The sequence below is a fragment of the Aulostomus chinensis genome, chromosome 1 (assembly GCF_037954235.1).
Source record: "Aulostomus chinensis isolate RoL2024-O1b breed Wild chromosome 1, RoL_Achi_v1.0, whole genome shotgun sequence".
Classification (NCBI taxonomy): domain Eukaryota; kingdom Metazoa; phylum Chordata; class Actinopteri; order Syngnathiformes; family Aulostomidae; genus Aulostomus; species Aulostomus chinensis.
The window spans coordinates 15,002,807-15,022,205 of record NC_141320.1 but is presented as its reverse complement, the minus strand read 5'-3'; the positions used below and the strand labels follow the sequence as shown (position 1 = coordinate 15,022,205).

The 19,399-nt window shown below is 41.7% G+C and overlaps 1 non-coding gene across 1 annotated transcript; it reads left to right on the top strand.

The window, feature by feature from the left end:
* Positions 1-11,847: 11,847 nt before the first annotated feature.
* trnan-guu (transfer RNA asparagine (anticodon GUU)) lies at positions 11,848-11,921 on the top strand. Its single transcript has one exon. It is a non-coding gene; the product is annotated as a tRNA-Asn (tRNA).
* The last annotated feature ends 7,478 nt before the right edge of the window (positions 11,922-19,399 follow it).

The following is a 19,399-nucleotide window of genomic DNA, read 5'->3' as shown; positions in this document are numbered from 1 at the left end:
TTTTGAGTTCATTAGCAATTCTTACGACATCACTATCCCATCAGTTTGAGATCATTAACAATTGTTCTGACATCACTGTCGCATTATTTTGAGGTTCGAAGCAACTCTTACTACTTTACAGTCGCATTATTTTGAGGTTCGTAGCAACTCTTACGACATGACAGTCAGCATCACTTTGAGGTTGTTCGAAACACTTACTACATTACGGTAAGCATCACTGAGTTGATTAGCAATTATCACTACATTACGGTTTGCATCCTTTTGAGTTCATTAGCAATTCTTCCTACATGACTGTCGCAATATTTTGAGGTTCGTAGCAACTTTTACTACATTACTGTCGCATTATTTTGAGGTTCTTAGCAACTCTTACTACATGACTGTCAGCATCACTTTGAGTTTATTAGCAACTTTCAATACATTACTGTTAGCATCATTTTGAGTTTATTAACAATTCTTCCGACATCACTGTAGCATTAAATTGAGGTTCGTAGCAACTCTTACTACATGACTTTCAGCATCACTTTGAGGTTGTTCGAAACTCTTACTACATTACTGTAAGCATCACTGAGTTTATTAGCAACGATCACTACATTACTGTTAGCATCATTTTGAGGTTAGTAGCAACTCTGACTACATGACTTTCAGAATCACTTTGAGGTTGTTCGAAACTCTTACTACATTACTGTAAGCATCACTGAGTTGATTAGCAACGATCACTACATTACTGTAAGCATCACTGAGTTTATTAGCAACGATCAATACATTACTGTTAGCATCATTTTGACTTCATTAGCAATTCTTACGACATCACTGTCCCATCAGTTTGAGATCATTTACAATTCTTCTGACATCACTGTCGCATTATTTTGAGGTTCGAAGCAACTCTTACTACTTTACTGTCGCATCATTTTGAGGTTCGTAGCAACTCTTACTACATGACTGTCAGCATCACTTTGAGGTTGTTCGAAACACTTACTACATTACTGTAAGCATGACTGAGTTGATTAGCAATTATCACTACATTACGGTTAGCATCATTTTGAGTTCATTAGCAATTCTTCCTACATGACTGTCGCAATATTTTGAAGTTCGTAGCAACTTTTACTACATTACTGTCGCATTATTTTGAGGTTCTTAGCAACTCTTACAACTTTACTGTTGCATTATTTTAAGGTTCGTAGCAACCCTTACTACATGACTTTCAGAATCACTTTGAGGTTGTTCGAAACTCTTACTACATTACTGTAAGCATCACTTTGAGTTCATTAGCAACGATCACTACGTTACTGTTAGCATCATTTTCAGTTCAATAGCAATTCTTACGACATCACTGTCAGCATCATTTTTAATTTACTCGCAAATCAAACCACATGGCTGTCAGCATCACTCATTTTGAGTTCATTAGCAATCCTTCCTACATCACTGTCGCATTATTTTTAGGTTCGTAGCAACTCTTACTACATGACTGTCAGCATCACTTTGAGGTTGTTCGAAACACTTACTACATTACTTTAAACATCACTGAGTTAATTAGCAACTATCACTACATTACTGTTAGCATCATTTTTAGTTCATTAGCAATTCTTCCGACATCACTGTCGCAATATTTTGAGGTTCGTGGCAACTTTTACTACATTACTGTCGCATTTTTTTGAGGTTCGTAGCAACTCTTACTACATGACTGTCAGCATCACTTTGAGGTTGTTCGAAACGTTCACTCCATTACTGTTAGCATCATTTTGAGATCATTAGCAATTCTTCTGACATCACTGTCCCATCAGTTTGAGATCTTTAGCAATTCTTCTGACATAACTGTCGCATTATTTTGAGGTTCGTAGCAACTCTTACTACATGACTGTCAGCATCACTTTGAGGTTGTTCCAAACACTTACTACATTACTGTAAGCATCACTGAGTTTAGTAGCAACTATCACTACGTTACTGTTAGCATCGTTTTGAGTTCATTAGCAATTCTTACGACATCACTGTCCCATCAGTTTGAGATCATTTACAATTCTTCTGACATCACTGTCGCATCATTTTGAGGTTCGAAGCAACTCTTACTACTTTACTGTCGCATTATTTTGAGGTTCGTTGCAACTCTTACTACATCACTGTCGCATCATTTTGAGATCATTAGCAGTTCTTCCGACATCATATAGTAAGAGTCACTACGTTACTGTTTGCATCATTTTTTAGTTTAATAGCAATTCTTACGACATCACTGTCAGAATAATTTTTAATTTACTCGCAACTCAAACCACATGACTGTCAGCATCACTTTGAGGTTATTCGAAACTTTCACTCCATTACTGGATCATCGAGATCATTAGCAATTCTTACGACATCACTGTCCCATCATTTTGAGATCATTACCAATTCTTCTGACATCACTGTCGCATTATTTTGAGGTTCGTAGCAACTCTTACTACATTACTGTCAGAATCACTTTGAGGTTGTTCCAAACTCTCACTACATTACTGTAAGCATCACTGAGTTTATTAGCAACGATCACTACATTACTGTTAGCATCATTTTGAGTTCATTAGCAATTCTTACGACCTCACTGTCTCATCAGTTTGAGATCATTTACAATTCTTCTGACATCACTGTCGCATTATTTTGAGGTTCGAAGCAACTCTTACTACTTTACTGTCGCATTATTTTGAGGTTCGTAGCAACTTTTACTACATCACTGTCGCATCATTTTGAGATCATTAGCAGTTCTTCCGACATCACTGTCGCATTATTTTGAGGTTTGTAGCAACTCTTACTACATGACCGTCAGCATCACTTTGAGTTTATTCGAAACTTTCACTCCATTACTGTTAGCATCATTTTGAGTTCATTAGCAATTCTTACTACATCAGTGTCGCATCATTTTGAGATCATTAGCAATTCTTCTGACATCACTGTCGCATTATTTTGAGATTCGTCATAACTTTTACTACATTACTGTTGCATTATTTGGAGGTTAGTAGCAACTCTTACTACATGACTGTCAGCATCACTTTGAGGTTATTCGAAACACTTACTACATTACTGTAAGCATCACTGAGTTGATTAGCAACTATCACTACATTACTTTTAGCATCATTTTGAGATCATTAGCAATTCTTCCGACATCACCGTCGCAATATTTTGAGGTTCGTAGCAACTTTTACTACATTACTGTCGCATTATTTTGAGGTTCGTAGCAACTCTTACTACATGACTGTCAGCATCACTTTGAGTTTATTCGAAACTATCACTCCATTACTGTTAGCATCATTTTTAGTTCATTAGCAATTCTTACTACATCACTGTCGCATCATTTTGAGATCATTACCAATTCTTCTGACATCACTGTCGCATTATTTTGAGGTTCGTAGCAACTCTTACTACATTACTGTCAGCATCACTTTGAGTTTATTAGCAAATATCACTACATTACTGTTAGCATTATTTTGAGTTTATTAGCAATTCTTAAGACATCACTGTAGCATTAAATTGAGGTTAGTAGCAACTCTAACTACATGACTGTCAGCATCACTTTGAGGTTGTTCTAAACTCTTACTACATTACTGTAAGCATCACTGAGTTTATTAGCAACTATCACTACATTACTGTCAGCATCATTTTGAGATCATTAGCAATTTTTCTGAAATCACTGTCGCATTACTTTGAGGTTATTAGCAACTATCACTACATTACTGTTAGCATCATTTTGAGTTCATTTGCAATGTGGGGCTTTGATTGGGAATTTTAAGAAAAATCACTGAATGAACAACACAAACACAGACTGTGTCTGAAATTCCACACCTGCACCCGACTCAGAATGAAAAACCAGTGTGGACTCAATTGTATCCACTATCCATACTGATTCTGGAGAAATTTTTTTGTGTGTTTTGATGGACGCGAGCCAAGCAGAAATTTCCCACAATGCAATAGGGCGGCGTTTGGTCAGTGTTGAGCAGGCGTCAGTCTGACAATGATGTCATATTATTGTGTCATCACCTGACCAGACCCAAAAGTAGGCTCAGGTATCAGTTTCTTCTCAATGCTAACGTCTTCTAGCTTAGTCTGCTACTTTGATGGCTCTGCCTGCTCAAAGGTCCAGACCCAAAAGTAGGCTCAGGTATCAGTTTCTTCTCAATGCTAACGTCTGCTAGCTTAGTCTGCTACTTTGATGGCTCTGCCTGCTCAAAGGTCCAGACCCCTGGATGTGGTGGTTCCTACCTGAACGTAGATTCTGTCAGCTCATGTTGTTAAATCAACTCACCAGGAACACCAGTAGATTTCAATGGACTGACAATGAGTCTCATTGAATGGGTGTCTCGTCCAACGAGAAACAATCAGTCTCAGGTTGAAGCTCATCAATGAGGTCTTGTGGTTCAGTGGCTTGCATGAATGAATGAGTTGGAAGACTTCTTGGAAATTAAAGAGGATTTAATACAATTAAGAAAACCCTTAAGACAGAGTGATAATTCCAGCAGAGTAATTAAGGCCCATATTGAGTAGCAGGTATGAATTAGCCTGGATTTATCTGAGCTTCAAGTAGACGGCTAAGAGGCAGGTGGAAAGGTGTGTAGGATGAATGATAGTGACCTCCAACCAAATGAAGAAGACTGAGTGGAGGCTGACCAGCTCTACGGAGTCAGGCGGAGTTTGGCAGCGAGACAGGAGTCCAGGCCTGAATCGGTGAAAACCAACGTAACCGGCTTACGTTCTCAGCTGGATTCTCCCATCGATGTACGACGCCTCTCCAACGACCTGGTGGGAGGACGGCCTCCAAAGCCTCCACCTCGTCGACCGTGGCTCCCGCTGAGATTCGCTCGATGAAGAAGGGAAGCGCGTTGATTGGCTACCCTCTGGTCTCAGGCTGCTGGCTGCCTGGACTAAGCTGCTCTTCTCCAACACAAAGGTGGCTTCTCTCTCTTCAAGGCTCACAGGAGGTCAAGAGTGTAGCGACCGTGAGCCGAGATCGATGATGAATTACAAAAACAGAAAATCAAAAAATAAATTTGTGGAATAGAAAAGAAAAGGAAAGAGCCGGACCAGCTGCTCTAGGAGCTCACACACAAAGGGCAGAAACAAGAAGCACTGAAGAGAGCGCCAGCAGTGGATGGTGCCACCACTGTTACAGTAAACTGGTCCGCCTCAGAGCAGTGACCTTTGACCTGTGAGGGGTTGTTGGCCAATCAGCACACTTTGCTGTCTTCAGTCCTTCTCAGATATCAACAAATGAAGCTGGTTGAATAGACAGCAATCATCATCACTCAGAGACATCACCTGGAGAGGAAGACTGCTCAGAGTTGTGACAATGACAGTGAAGAGGCAAGGAGAGCTGGACAACCACAGACAGTGAAACATTCGGAACATCATGTTGATACACGCGTGTGTGTGTGTGTGTGTGTGTGTGTGTGTGTCAGAATCGGAATCAGAATCTTTTATTTTCGTTGTACGGGGGGGGGGGTACAGTGACAATAGTTAGAGCGCTCTTCCAGAGCCACCGTGCACCACAGAATGCAGATACAAAGAAAAGTTAAAAGCAAGATAAAAGACACTGTTAGAACAGAAAGATCCATCAACCCACCAACCAGAGGTGTGTCTGGTACAGATGTGGAATTATTGGCTCACACAATGTTGAGGACACTGGAAGAAGACAAACAAAAAAGGCTGGTGTGATCCAGACCTTCATCAAAAATGGTCCTGGAGAACTGTTCAATGTGTCAGGACTTCTGTCCATTGTCTTCTGCTTATCCTGTTCAGGGTCATGAGGGGGTGGAGCCTATCCCAGCAGCTTTTGGACGACAGGCCGTGTTCACCCTGGACAGGTCACCAGTCCATCACAGGGCCAACACATCCACAGACAAACATTCCAAGCCAGACTCAGGAGGATCTCTCCACCCTACAGACTGTAAAGGAACCATCAAAGATGGCAGTTGGAGTTCTGTGGATCTGTGCTGGATTCCTCGTCCTCACGGACCAGAAGTCTGTCTGAAATACTGCACTGATTGATGATCTTTTCATGAATCTGGAAAAGCTTCTAAAATGAAAGGAAAACAATCCTATCTTCTTCATGTCTCAAGCCAAATCAAACCAAGAGTTCTTTGATCATATTTTTTTAACCGGACGTCTGCTTTGACTGGTTGGTTGTTGAAAGAGAGCAGGACAGGACAGACAGCAGAAGACAAATATAGAGAAGGAAAGACAAAAGACAGAGAGAAAGGAGGGAGAGAATGACAAAAAGATGGGAACAAGATGAGGGTGAAAGACAAGCAGAGAGAAAGACAGAGGGACAGGGGGATGGAAGACAGACACACAACCAACAACAGCAGCAGCAATAATAGTAAACTAGCTGCCAATGATAACGTCTCCTGGTCGCTGAAGCAATCAACTTCATAATAGGAGGATTGAAGAGCCAGGAAATAAAATATTAGCACAATACTGATGTGAATGTTCGTGCAATACTGAGAACACTGATATGTAGACGACTAGTAGGGGCGGCACGGTGGTGCAAGAAGACAAACAAAAAAGGCTGGTGTGATCCAGACATCCATCAAAAATGGTCCTGGAGAACTGTTCAATGTGTCAGGACTTCAGAAGCTCCAATCCTCTCTAAGGTCCAGTGAGAGTGGAAGAGATTATAAATGAGAGAAGCAGGGCCCTCACTCAGAACTGAACCAGCTCAGTTGGGAGAGCCTTAGACTGAAGATCTAAAGGTCCCTGGTCCGATCCCAGGTTTCAGCAGAGGAGCAGCATTGACTTTACTTTCCAGTGGAGGAACTGCAGACATGAAGGAAACTAACATCTTGTCCTGTGCATTCTTGTGACATTCAGGACATTTTTGGAGCCTCTTGTTGGATTTTGCCACAGAGAATCAGAGCCAATCAAAAGCCTGGTGGACTTCAACATGGAGGACTGAACAAGTCAAGAAAGCATCAGTTTGACCTTCACAGGTGTTTCTGTTCCTGTCTCAATGCTGTAGAAAGAGCCTGAGGAGCTCAGACGGTAGAGCATCAGACTTTTAATGTGAGGGTCCAGGGTTCAAGTCCCTGTTCAGGTGCTGTGGAGGTTCCAGTGTTTGACAACATGGTACTGGATGAAGCTTAGTGTTGAACAAACTGTCAACATTAAAAGTAGAAGTGTTCTTGTCTTGCCACTGTGAGACAGTCGCTAGAAAACTGACCAACAATAATTTCATGTGGCATGCAATTAACAAAAGACCTACATTGATGGTCGAGGGGGGTGGAGCCTATCCCAGCATCTACGGGCCAGAGGCGGGGTTCACCCTGGACAGGTCACCAGTCCATCACAGGGCCAACATACAGAGACGAACAACCATTCACACTCACATTCATACCTACGGTCAATTTAGAGTGTCCAATCAGCCTCGTCCCCAATTACATGTCTTTGGACAGTGGGAGGAAGCTGGAGTACCAGAGAGAACCCACACATTCATGAGGAGAACATACAGGCTCTACAGAGAAAGATTCCCCACCCGAGCCTGGACTCAAACCCAGAACCTTCTTGCTGTGAGGCCACAGTGCTCACCACTGCACCACCATGCAGCCATGCTCTCTTCTACTTTCCTCAATTGTGTTTCTTTCATGTCCTCCTGAGATCAAAGACAGAATTCTAGCTACTGTCAAAGCCCTGATGACATCATCAGGAATTCTGACTTTGATCTGGAGACTCTTGCTTTAATCTGAATTTGACCTGACTAATGTTTTAGTTTAGGTTGCATGACACCGACCACCTCATTTCTCCTGATGGACTGGTGACCTGTCCAGGGTGAACCCTGCCTCTTGAACAATGTCACCTGGGATCACCCCCCCCCCCGACCCTTAAAGGATAAGAACAGAAAGTGGATGGAGGGATGGACTCAACACTGAAATCAGCTGATCTGATCCACATTCTAATGTTTCCTGTCCCTCTTTAGGAGTCAATGAGAATAGTAGTGTATATAATAATGTATATCCAACCTTGTAGTATCTTTCCAAAGCTTTTAGTATTTCTTCTTGTTTCTACTGGTAGTTTTAGTGTCTGGATCTTTTCTTTTGATGTCCTGCTGTCTGCTCTTTGCTTTTGACAACCCAGTCTCATGTCAAAACGTGAAAAGGCTCCGTTTGTCCACAGGTCAAAACCTATCAGTTCTACGATAAAGGCCAAAAAATTGTGAAATGTGTAGGTTTTTTCCCCCTCTTCTTTTCTATTGGAGCGCTGGTAGGTCATGTGACTCTTTCATGAGGGTCTCTCAAAACAAAAACATGGCAGCCGCTCCTGTCATTTTCGGAGGAAAGTGCCTTTTTCCAAGATAGTTTTGATTTAATAAAGCATTCTGATGACATTTCTAGAGAGAAATATGCATTTTGTTTTCATAATCTTCGCTCAGTTCTTGTGTTTAATCTTTGGTTTGTTCGTTATTACGGTGAATCTTTCACCTCTCGGAAGAGAGTCGTTACAGTGTCACGTTTCTACTGTTGCTATGTTGGTTGCTAAGGACGCCATTACGGACGAGTGTCATTTCAAGATAGGTTTGATTTTTAAAAAGCATTTTAAGGACATTTCTGGCGAGAAATATAAATTTTATTTCCATAATATTTGCTGTTCAATAAAAAATAATATGAAATGGATTTTAGTGCCCCATGATCATTTGAGCTGAAGCCACCAAAAGTCACACCAATGGTGGATGTCAGTGAGAGGACTGATTCTGACATTTTCAGCCATCCAGAAGTTACAGAGCTGAAACACAAGACCCCAAAGCCCCTTCCATGTTTGTTGCCAGAGATATCGTAGTCATGACAGTGCACCTCCTTTATGAAGAAAAACAAAACAACTACTGCTTTGGGGCTTGTGTTCAGGGTTATTATATTATTATATTATATTATATTATGTGTGTAAAGTTTGGTGGATGTAGCCGGATGGGCCGGTGTGAGCAGGCATTTCAAAATATATATTTCTGGTAAAAACGCAGAAACAGCGGTTAGTTTGTTTTGTGTTAAAATGAGAAACAGACCCATCCAGTTGTAGTGCCACCACTCAGCGGCCGCCTTGCAGTCAGAAGCCATGAAGAATGTTGCCCAGTAAGAGGAAGGAGAAAGGAGGAGCCGAAAAAGAGACACTCCCGAGAAGAAAAGCAGCCGAATTTCCAAAACTCGACGCGTTCTTCCAGGGCTGGACTGGGAAGAAGAGACGTCAGGTGTTGGAACGTGTAGTGGAAGAAGAAGGTCTCTCTGAGTAGTGAAAGAGTATCACTCTTTTAACATGGTTACTGTCTTCCATGTAGAATACTGCACTTTATTTTAATTTTTGAAACTTCAAAATGTGCGCATACATCCTCTGGTATGGCGTGTGCTTACACATATCGTGTAAATAACCATGGAGGGCTGCCAGGGATGAGAAATGCCAGGGCCATTTTTTGGTCCCAGTCCAGCCCTGCTTCTTAACCTGCTCACGGTGTCCTGTCAGCTGTCTTCCCTCAAGGAGGTGGCCAGTCTTGCTCTGGAGCAGTTTCAAAAATAGGCCTCAGCACACTGCCTCTGTGCCATGCCTCTCTCATGCTCCTCTACTCTTTGGTGCACATGCCTCCAGTCTGTCAGGCCTCTAATGAAGACACTTGGATCACTGGGCTTGCTAAAAGCAGGGCAAACAAAACAAAACAAAGCATGACGTTGACCACAATAAGTCAGCCATTTCCACGTCGTGCCGTCCGTTCTAACGAAGAGCCTCTGGACGACAGGGTTCATGGAATCTTGTTGAGGATGAAACTTTAAAAAATCAGTCCTCTGTTTGGAAGAAGGGCGACTAAAATAGTCTCCAACTGTCTGATCTGACTCCTCCACTTCCATTGCAACAGCATGGCTTGACTAAGAGAAAGAGAGAGAGCTGAGAGATTTCATTGGACGAGCCCAATGTCCTTCAAGAAAATCAACCAATGGGCCGCGTTTCGCGTCTCCGATACCGTTACGGTCGATTAAAAACTATACACTTTTGAAAAAAAATTATGACAGTTATGGGCCGGCCCAAAGATGTGCATTGGCCAGGTGGCCAGTCCAGCCCTGGGTTCACCCTTGATGGGTCACCAGTCCATCCCAGGACCAACACACACAGACAGACAACCATTCACACTCACAGTCGTTTAGAGTGTCCAGGTAACCACTACCCTCTTGATGTCTTTGGACTGTGGGAGGAAGCTGGAGTACCAGAGAGAACCCACACAGAGACAGGGAGAACCTGCAGGAGGGGTGGAGGTCGATGAGTCCTGGAGACGTTCAATAATGTCCACAACTTTGGCACCAGGAAGACAGCAGGTGATGGCACCTGGGAGTTCAACAGACCTGATGATTGAACCACCAACCACAAGGATTTCAGCCTCCATTGTAAACAGAGAGTTTAGATGAGAGAGAACCTGCTGTCAGCCTCACCAGTCAGGGCAGTGGCAGAGGCAGCAGAGTTGAATGAAGCAGGACCACCTGGCAGGTCTCAGCTGGAGGTGATGACATCACTGGCCTCAGTCCTCACCAGTGCTCTGCCTAGCAACAGGGACGATGGGGAGAAACCAGTAGAAGCGCTCTGAGAGTTGGAGACAGCAGGAGAGAGACCACGACAGTGTCACCCATGGGAAACTGTTGGATCCACTCAGGACCGGCTGGACAGACACAGATCAAAGACAGAATTGATGATGATGTCATCAGGAGGCTTTGGTAGTGTTTTTATTTGTACCTAGAATTCTGTCTTTGATCTCAGGAGGACATGAAAGAAACCCAATTGAGGAAAGTAGAGGAGAACATTCAGCTTCATTAGAAACACTCGAACTGTTGAACAGTAGAATTTGTTTGAAACAGTTAACAACACTGAGTGACAGGATTGAAGAGGGAAGGTTTTTGGATTTTCAGTTTAATTCTAACTTAAAACTGGGCATGAACATTTTTAGTCGTTCATATTCTAACATACAGAGGAAGTCATGACATTCCCTTTTTTTAACCTGTCCTGTTCAGGAAATGGAAATGGAAATTTAGCTGCTATGTTGAATCAGAAAAACCTTTTGAAGTCTACTTTTGCTTCAGTCAGAAAGTGGACTGTTGTTAACTCTCACAATGGTTGGTGATTGTGGAGGAAGAAAATATCCTGATGAACCTCTTTTTAACAGACACACATTTCTAAAGACACTGGTTCATTTTATTTTTCTTCTTTTAGCAGAGGATGGTTTTGATCCATCGACCTCTGGGTTCTGGTCCAGCACGCTTCCTCTGCTCCACTCTGCTCTACCATTGATGGTGCCAGGAGGCCTAAAAACACAAAACACCAATTCAATCCAGGACCTTGGAGCCTAAACTGAAACTCCATCACACGGTGGCTCTGCTGGGGCTCCCACAGGTGAGTGAGGCTGAGCTCCAGTCTGCTCTGAGGAGGCAGCAGACATCTGCACCACTCAGAGGTTTGGTTGGTGTCTTTGACAAAATCCCAACAAACTCAAATCCTGTTGAATCAGGAAGTTCTAGTTGAACTCTCATCCACGTCACATGACCAAGAAAACCTCCTCTTTCATTCAGACCAGAACAGACAAACATAGAAACATTGTTTCAGCTTCTGATCAAACAATAACATGTTCTTGATTGTTTGCCATGTTCTATTAATCAGACTGATGATCTCTGGATGTTCTAGGAGGGGGGTCTGTTTCTGATGAAGCCTGTTTGGTCTGGGGGGGTTAAGATGGTGGGGGCTGTTTCAGTTCTAGTGCTGAAGGCTTTCACCATGACAGTCAGACTCTCCTCTGTCCTTCATGGTCCCTCAAATGTGCAGTGTGGACCTCACACACTGAAATTTAGCCTGAAAAGTCTTCATGAAAAGCAGTGACTCAGAGTCTCTGTGGCGCAATCGGTCAGTGCGCTCGGCTGTTAACCGAGAGGCTGGTGGTTCGAGCCCACCCAGGGACGATGAACAGGCTCTACTGGTGCTTAGGAGTCGCTGTGTTAATGATCTGAATGTGGACGGACAGATTGACCCTCCACAGCAGACTCATGTCACAGATCTCTGGATGAGACGCTTCAGTGTTAAATTTAGTCGTCGTGTGTCATGCAATGTTGAGGAGGCCTGCTGGCTGTGGGTAAAGTGGGGGCTCAGAGTTTGTGGAGTCGGCTCTGGAATGAAGGGGGTCACTGTTTGGTTCTCAGATGCTCCAGCTCAGGTTAGCGAGGTGGTGGAGAAACCAGTGAGAGCTCTGCCAGCTGGAGCCTCTTGGGTCCTGGGAGGCTTCACTCCTGGAGGTGGAAATGATGAGTTTTAAAATCTGCTCCTCTTTCACGCTGACTTGTTTTCTTGGGTTCCCTCTTTCATTCATGTGTGATTTTAGTCTCAGCTCTCTAAACCTGAATGGAGCCAGAACCCATTTTAAAAGAGCTGCTCTTTTAAACTCCTGGAGATCAAGAGGATCCTGCCATGTTTGTCCAGGAGACCCACAGCACAACAGTCAGTGAATGGGGATGCAGGCAGGCTTTTAATGGAGGTCATTTGAAGTCCCAAGTCCAGTTGGAGCAGAGGCTGGAGTTTGATTCTCCAGGAGTTTTTGTTGTTGTTTTTTTACCAGTTTCTTTTGGTTTGGAGGAAATCATTCCAGGTGTATGAAAGAAGGTGAGAGCAACTTTGGCAAATGTTCAACTGGTGTTTTTAAATGTCTTTGCACCAACAAATGGTGGACAGGACAGCTTTTGAGACATTTTAATGCCACCGTTCAACAGTGAATCTGCTGGTGTCCTGTTTTTAGGAGCTGATGGGAGCTGCACAGAGAAGCTCTTTGAGACAGGAACCATTCAGAGCTCCATCCTGCTTCTTCCAGCAGGATCCACTGATCCACCAACACACCAGCTGTTTGATGAGTGGAGGCTTTTGACCAGGATTCCTAGACAGCACAGCTGGACTCACGCAACAGCTAACTTGTTAGCACCGACTAGACAGGAGCGCTTCTATGGTTTTACTCAGTGGTTCAATATTTTTAAGAGATGTCCCATTCAGCCTGTGGGTTTGAGTGATCACTCTTCAGTCTCCTGTTCTGTTTTATTAAAATATTCATTTAAAAGCTCCTGAGAGAGAGAGAGGGAGAGGGAGGGAGAGAGAGAGATAGAGGGAGGGAGAGAGAGAGAGGGCGGGAGGGAGGGAGAGAGAGAGGGAGAGAGAGAGGGAGAGAGAGAGAGAGAGGATCAAACTGATCTCAAACTTGACTTCAAAATTCTGATTATAATCATTTGTACTCCTTGATAGATTCATCACTACAGTGTCATAGAGGGTCCATTACTATTGCAGTATATTAAAGAATATAAGAACGAGGTTACCATCCATGGAAATATAGTATTTCATGTATTGCAGTATATTTTCAAAGATATAACACTTTAATTTTTTTTAATAAGAGAGGCTTTAATGTCTGTCTTTGATGTCTAAACTCTGACTCTGATGTCATTGGTGGTGACTGAATTCTACCCCCTGACAGACTGGGAAGGCTCCTATTGGTGATGTCATCATAAATACATGAAGGTCTTGTTTCAATGTTTTAACATTAAAGCTCATCTTGGTAAAACAATCAAGTTACCTGAACTAAGTTCTTGAAAAAAATGACTGTCACTGACTTAAATAAATCAAATCTACTTCAAAGTTCCTTCTGTTGTCATAAGTCAGCCATTTTAAGTGTACTTGTAGTTCCAGAACATTCCAAGAGGAGATGATATGAATCCATTTTGTTAGATGAACTCTGTTCCTCTGCTTTGATGTTGGTGGACTGAGGGGAGTTTGCCTGAACCTGCTTGGACCTGCTGGCTCCTGCTCAGTCCCTCACTCAGCCTCACTCAGCCTCAGCAGCACGGCTCCACTGAGGACTGATTCAGGTTCCTTGCAACCAAATAGGAGGAGAGCTGAACCTTCTTGCTGTGAGGCCACAGTGCTGACCACTGCACCATTGTGTCCCCTGACAATGACACCACCTTGTTGGGCTTTTCTGTAACAGCAAGTACACATGAACACAGCAGCTTCTTCACAGGGCTGGTGGCGCAATGGATAACGAGTCTGACTACGGATCAGAAGATTCTAGGTTCAACTCCTGGCCAGCTCGCTTTGAACTTTATACTGAGAAGATGAAGTGAGAACCAGTGATCAAAGTCACTGAAGTCCTCCCAGGTTTCCTCCTTGTCTGCTGGAAACATGAACACATGAATGATCCTGCTACCTCTCATGTTAAGCTGCACTTGACAGTGACAGCAGGAGAACAAAAATCCCAGTGTGTCATCAACATTTCCTGTCAATCAATGATAGAAGCTGTTGAGTTTCTGGATCAGAACAAGGAGAAACCCACCCCTCACAGCCAGAAAAGCAATCTGGTATACGCTGTCAGATGCAGTGAGGCCTGCACGGATCGCTACATAGGGGAAACCAAACAGCCCCTCAACAAGCGCATGGCCCAACATAGAAGAGCCAACTCTGGAGGACAGGACTCAGCGGTTTTCCTCCACCTCAAGGAGGAAAGCCACTCCTTCCAGGACGACCATGTCCAAATACTCGACAGAGAGGACAGATGGTTTGAAAGAGGAGTTAAAGAAGCCATCCACGTCAGGATAGAGAAACCATCTTTGAACAGAGGAGGTGGACTGCGACATTTCCTTTCACCTATTTACAACCAAGTCCTTTCAAAACTTCCCCAAAGAGCTCAGCTGAAAGACCTACGTGGAACGGCTGATGCCAGCACAGCCCATTAGCATCTGAGTGGTCGGTGAAACTCCCTAACGACCACCCCTGAAACTCCCTGACACCTCACAACGACTGTCGTTTGGGGAGGCCAGGAGAGTCTCGGGAGGGTCGTTTCCACCACGATAGCACTGACCACTCCCACATAGGTTTATAAGCTGGAGCTTCCACACTCTCCACTAGAACTGAAGAAGCCTCTCGGATGAGAGGTGAAACGTCTTCAAGATAAACTTACGTCCAGTTGACCAGATTTTACTTCGCTTCGATCTACGATGACCTGGATGAATGAGAACCTACACATACATTACTGTCAGCATCACTTTGAGTTTATTAGCAACTATCACTACATTACTGTTAGCATCATTTTGAGTTTATTAGCAATTCTTACGACATCACTGTAGCATTAAATTGAGTTCATTAGCAACTCTTACTAAATGACTGCCAGCATCACTGTGAGGTTGTTCGAAACTCTTACTACATTACTGTAAGCATCACTGAGTTTATTAGCAACTATCACTACATTACTGTTAGCATCATGTTGAGTTCATTAGCAATTCTTACGACATCACTGTCCCATCAGTTTGAGATCATTACCAATTCTTCTGACATCACTGTCGCATTATTTTGAGGTTCAAAGCAACTCTTACTACTTTACTGTTGCATTATTTTGAGTTTCGTAGCACCCTTACGACATGACTGTCAGCATCACTTTGAGTTTGTTCGAAACACTTACTACATTACTGTCAGCATCACTTTAACTTTATTAGCAACTATCACTACATTACTATTAGCATCATTTTGAGGTTAGTAGCAACTCTTACGACATGACTGTCAGCATCACTTTGAGGTTGTTCGAAACTCTTACTACATTACTGTAAGCATCACTGAGTTTCTTAGCAACTATCACTACATTACTGTTAGCATCATTTTGAGTTCATTAGCAATTCTTCCGACATCACTGTAGCAATATTTTGAGGTTCGTAGCAACTTTTACTACATTACTGTCGCATTATTTTGAGGTTCGTAGCAACACTTACTACATGACTGTCAGCATCACTTTGAGGTTATTCGAAACGTTCACTCCATTACTGTTAGCATCAATTTGAGTTCATTAGCAATTCTTACTACATCAGTGTCGCAACATTTTGAGATCATTAGCAATTCTTCTGACATCACTGTCGCATTATTTTGAGGTTCGTTGCAACTCTTACTTAATGACTCTCAGCATCACTTTGAGGTTGTTCGAAACTCTTACTACATTACTGTAAGCATCACTGAGTTTATTAGCAACTATCACTACATTACTGTTAGCATCATTTAGAGTTCATTAGCAATTGTTACGACATCACTGTCGCACTATTTTGAGGTTCGTAGCAACTCTTACTACATTACTGTTGCATTATTTAAAGGTTCGTAGCAACTCTTACTACATTACTGTCAGCATCACTGAGTTTCCTAGCAACTATCACTACATTACTGTTAGCATCATCTTGAGTTCATTAGCAATTCTTCCGACATCACTGTCGCAATATTTTTAGGTTCGTAGCAACTTTTATTACATTACTGTCGCATCTTTTTGAGTTCATTAGCAATTCTTACTAAATCACTGTCGCATCATTTTGAGATCTTTAGCAATTCTTCTGACATCACTGTCGCATTATTTTGAGGTTCGTAGCAACTCTTACTACATGACTGTCAGCATCACTTTGAGGTTATTCGAAACTTTCACTCCATTACTGTTAGCATAATTTTGAGTTCATTAGCAATTCTTACGACATCACTGTCGCATCATTTTGAGATCATTAGCAATTCTTCTGACATCACTGTCACATTATTTTGAGGTTCGTAGAAACTCTTACTACATGACTGTCAGCATCACTTTGAGGTTGTTCGAAACACTTACTACATTACTGTAAGCATCACTGAGTTAATTAGCAACTATCACTACATTACTGTTAGCATTTTTTTGAGTTCATTAGCAATTCTTACGACATCACTGTCCCATCAGTTTGAGATCATTACCAATTATTCTGACATCACTGTCGCATTATTTTGAGGTTCGAAGCAACTTTTACTACTTTACTGTTGCATTATTTTGAGGTTCGTAGCAACTCCTACTACATGACTGTCAGCATCACTGAGTTTATTAGAAACTATCACTACATTACTGTTAGCATCATTTTGATGTTAGAAGCCACTGTCACTACATGAGTGTCAGCATCACTTTGAGGTTGTTCGAAACTCTTACTACGAATCTAACAGTAATGGAGTGAAACTTTCGAATAACCTCAAAGTGATGCTGACAGTCATGTACTAAGTGTTGCTACAAACCTCAAAATAATGCGAGAGTAATGTAGTACAAGTTGCTTCGAACCTAAAAATATTGCGACTGTGATGTCGGAAGAATTGCGAATGAACTCAAGATGATGCTAACAGTAATGTAGTGATAGTTGCTAAGAAACTCAGTGATGCTTCCAGTAATTTAGTGATACTTGCTAAAAAAATCAAAGTGATGCTGACAGTAATGTAGTAAGAGTTGCTACGAACCTTAAAATAATGCGACAGTAATGTAGTAAAAGTTGCTACGAACCTCAAAATATTGCGACAGTGATGTCGGAAGAATTGCTAATGAACTCAAAATGATGCTAACAGTAATGTAGTGATAGTTGCTCATCAACTCAGTGATGCTTACAGTAATGTAGTAAGTGTTTTGATTAACCTCAAAGTGATGCTGACAGTCATATAGTAAGAGTTGCTACGAACCTCAAAATAATGCGACAGTAATGTAGTAAAAGTTGCTACGAACCTCAAAATATTGCGACAGTGATGTCGGAAGAATTGCTAATGAACTCAAAATGATGCTAACAGTAATGTAGTGATAGTTGCGAATCAAGTCAGTGATGCTTCCAGTAATTTAGTGATACTTGCTAAAAAAATCAAAGTGATGCTGACAGTAATGTAGTAAGAGTTGCTACGAACCTTAAAATAATGCGACAGTAATGTAGTAAAAGTTGCTACGAACCTCAAAATATTGCGACAGTGATGTCGGAAGAATTGCTAATGAACTCAAAATGATGCTAACAGTAATGTAGTGATAGTTGCTCATCAACTCAGTGATGCTTACAGTAATGTAGTAAGTGTTTTGATTAACCTCAAAGTGATGCTGACAGTCATATAGTAAGAGTTGCTACGAACCTCAAAATAATGCGACAGTAATGTAGTAAAAGTTGCTACGAACCTCAAAATATTGCGACAGTGATGTCGGAAGAATTGCTAATGAACTCAAAATGATGCTAACAGTAATGTAGTGATAGTTGCGAATCAAGTCAGTGATGCTTCCAGTAATTTAGTGATACTTGCTAAAAAAATCAAAGTGATGCTGACAGTAATGTAGTAAGAGTTGCTACGAACCTTAAAATAATGCGACAGTAATGTAGTAAAAGTTGCTCCGAACCTCAAAATATTGCGACAGTGATGTCGGAAGAATTGCTAATGAACTCAAGATGAGGCTAACAGTAATGTAGTGATAGTTACTAATCAACTCGGTGATGCTTAATGTAATGTAGTAAGTGTTTCAAATAACCTCAAAGTGATGGTGACAGTCATGTAGTAAGAGTTGCTACGAACCTCAAAATAATGCGACAGTGATGTCGGAAGAATTGCTAATGATCTCAAGATTATTTCTAAAAGTAATGTAGTGATAGTTGCTAAGAAACTCAGTGAAGCTTACAGTAATGTAGTAAGTGTTTCGAACAACCTCAAAGTGATGCTGACGGTCATTTAGTAAGAGTTGCTAATGAACTCAATTTAATGCTACAGTGATGTTGTGAGAATTGCTCAACAACTCAAAATGATGCAAACAGTAATGTAGTGATAGTTGCTAATAAACTCAAAGTAATGCTGACAGTAATGTAGTAAGAGTTGCTACGAACCTCAAAATATTGCAACAGTGATGTCGGAAGAATTGCTAATGATCTCAAAATGATGCGACAGTGATGTAGTAAGAATTGCTAATGAACTCAAAATGATGCTAACAGTAATGGAGTGAAACTTTCGAATAACCTCAAAGTGATGCTGACAGTCATGTAGTAAGTGTTGCTACAAACCTCAAAATAATGCGACAGTAATGTAGTACAAGTTGCTTCGAACCTCAAAATATTGCGACACTGATGTCGGAAGAATTGCTAATGAACTCAAGATGATGCTAACAGTAATGTAGTGATAGTTGCTAAGAAACTCAGTGATGCTTCCAGTAATTTAGTGATACTTGCTAAAAAAATCAAAGTGATGCTGACAGTAATGTAGTAAGAGTTGCTACGAACCTTAAAATAATGCGACAGTAATGTAGTAAAAGTTGCTCCGAACCTCAAAATATTGCGACAGTGATGTCGGAAGAATTGCTAATGAACTCAAAATGATGCTAACAGTAATGTAGTGATAGTTGCTAATCAACTCAGTGATGCTTACAGTAATGTAGTAAGTGTTTCGAATAACCTCAAAGTGATGCTGACAGTCATGAAGTAAGAGTTGCTACGAAACTCAATATAATGCGACAGTAATGTAGTAAAAGTCGCTACGAACCTCAAAATATTGCGACAGTGATGTCGGAAGAATTGCTAATGAACTTGAAATGATGCTAACAGTAATGTAGTGATAGTTGCTAATCAACTCAGTGATGCTTACAGTA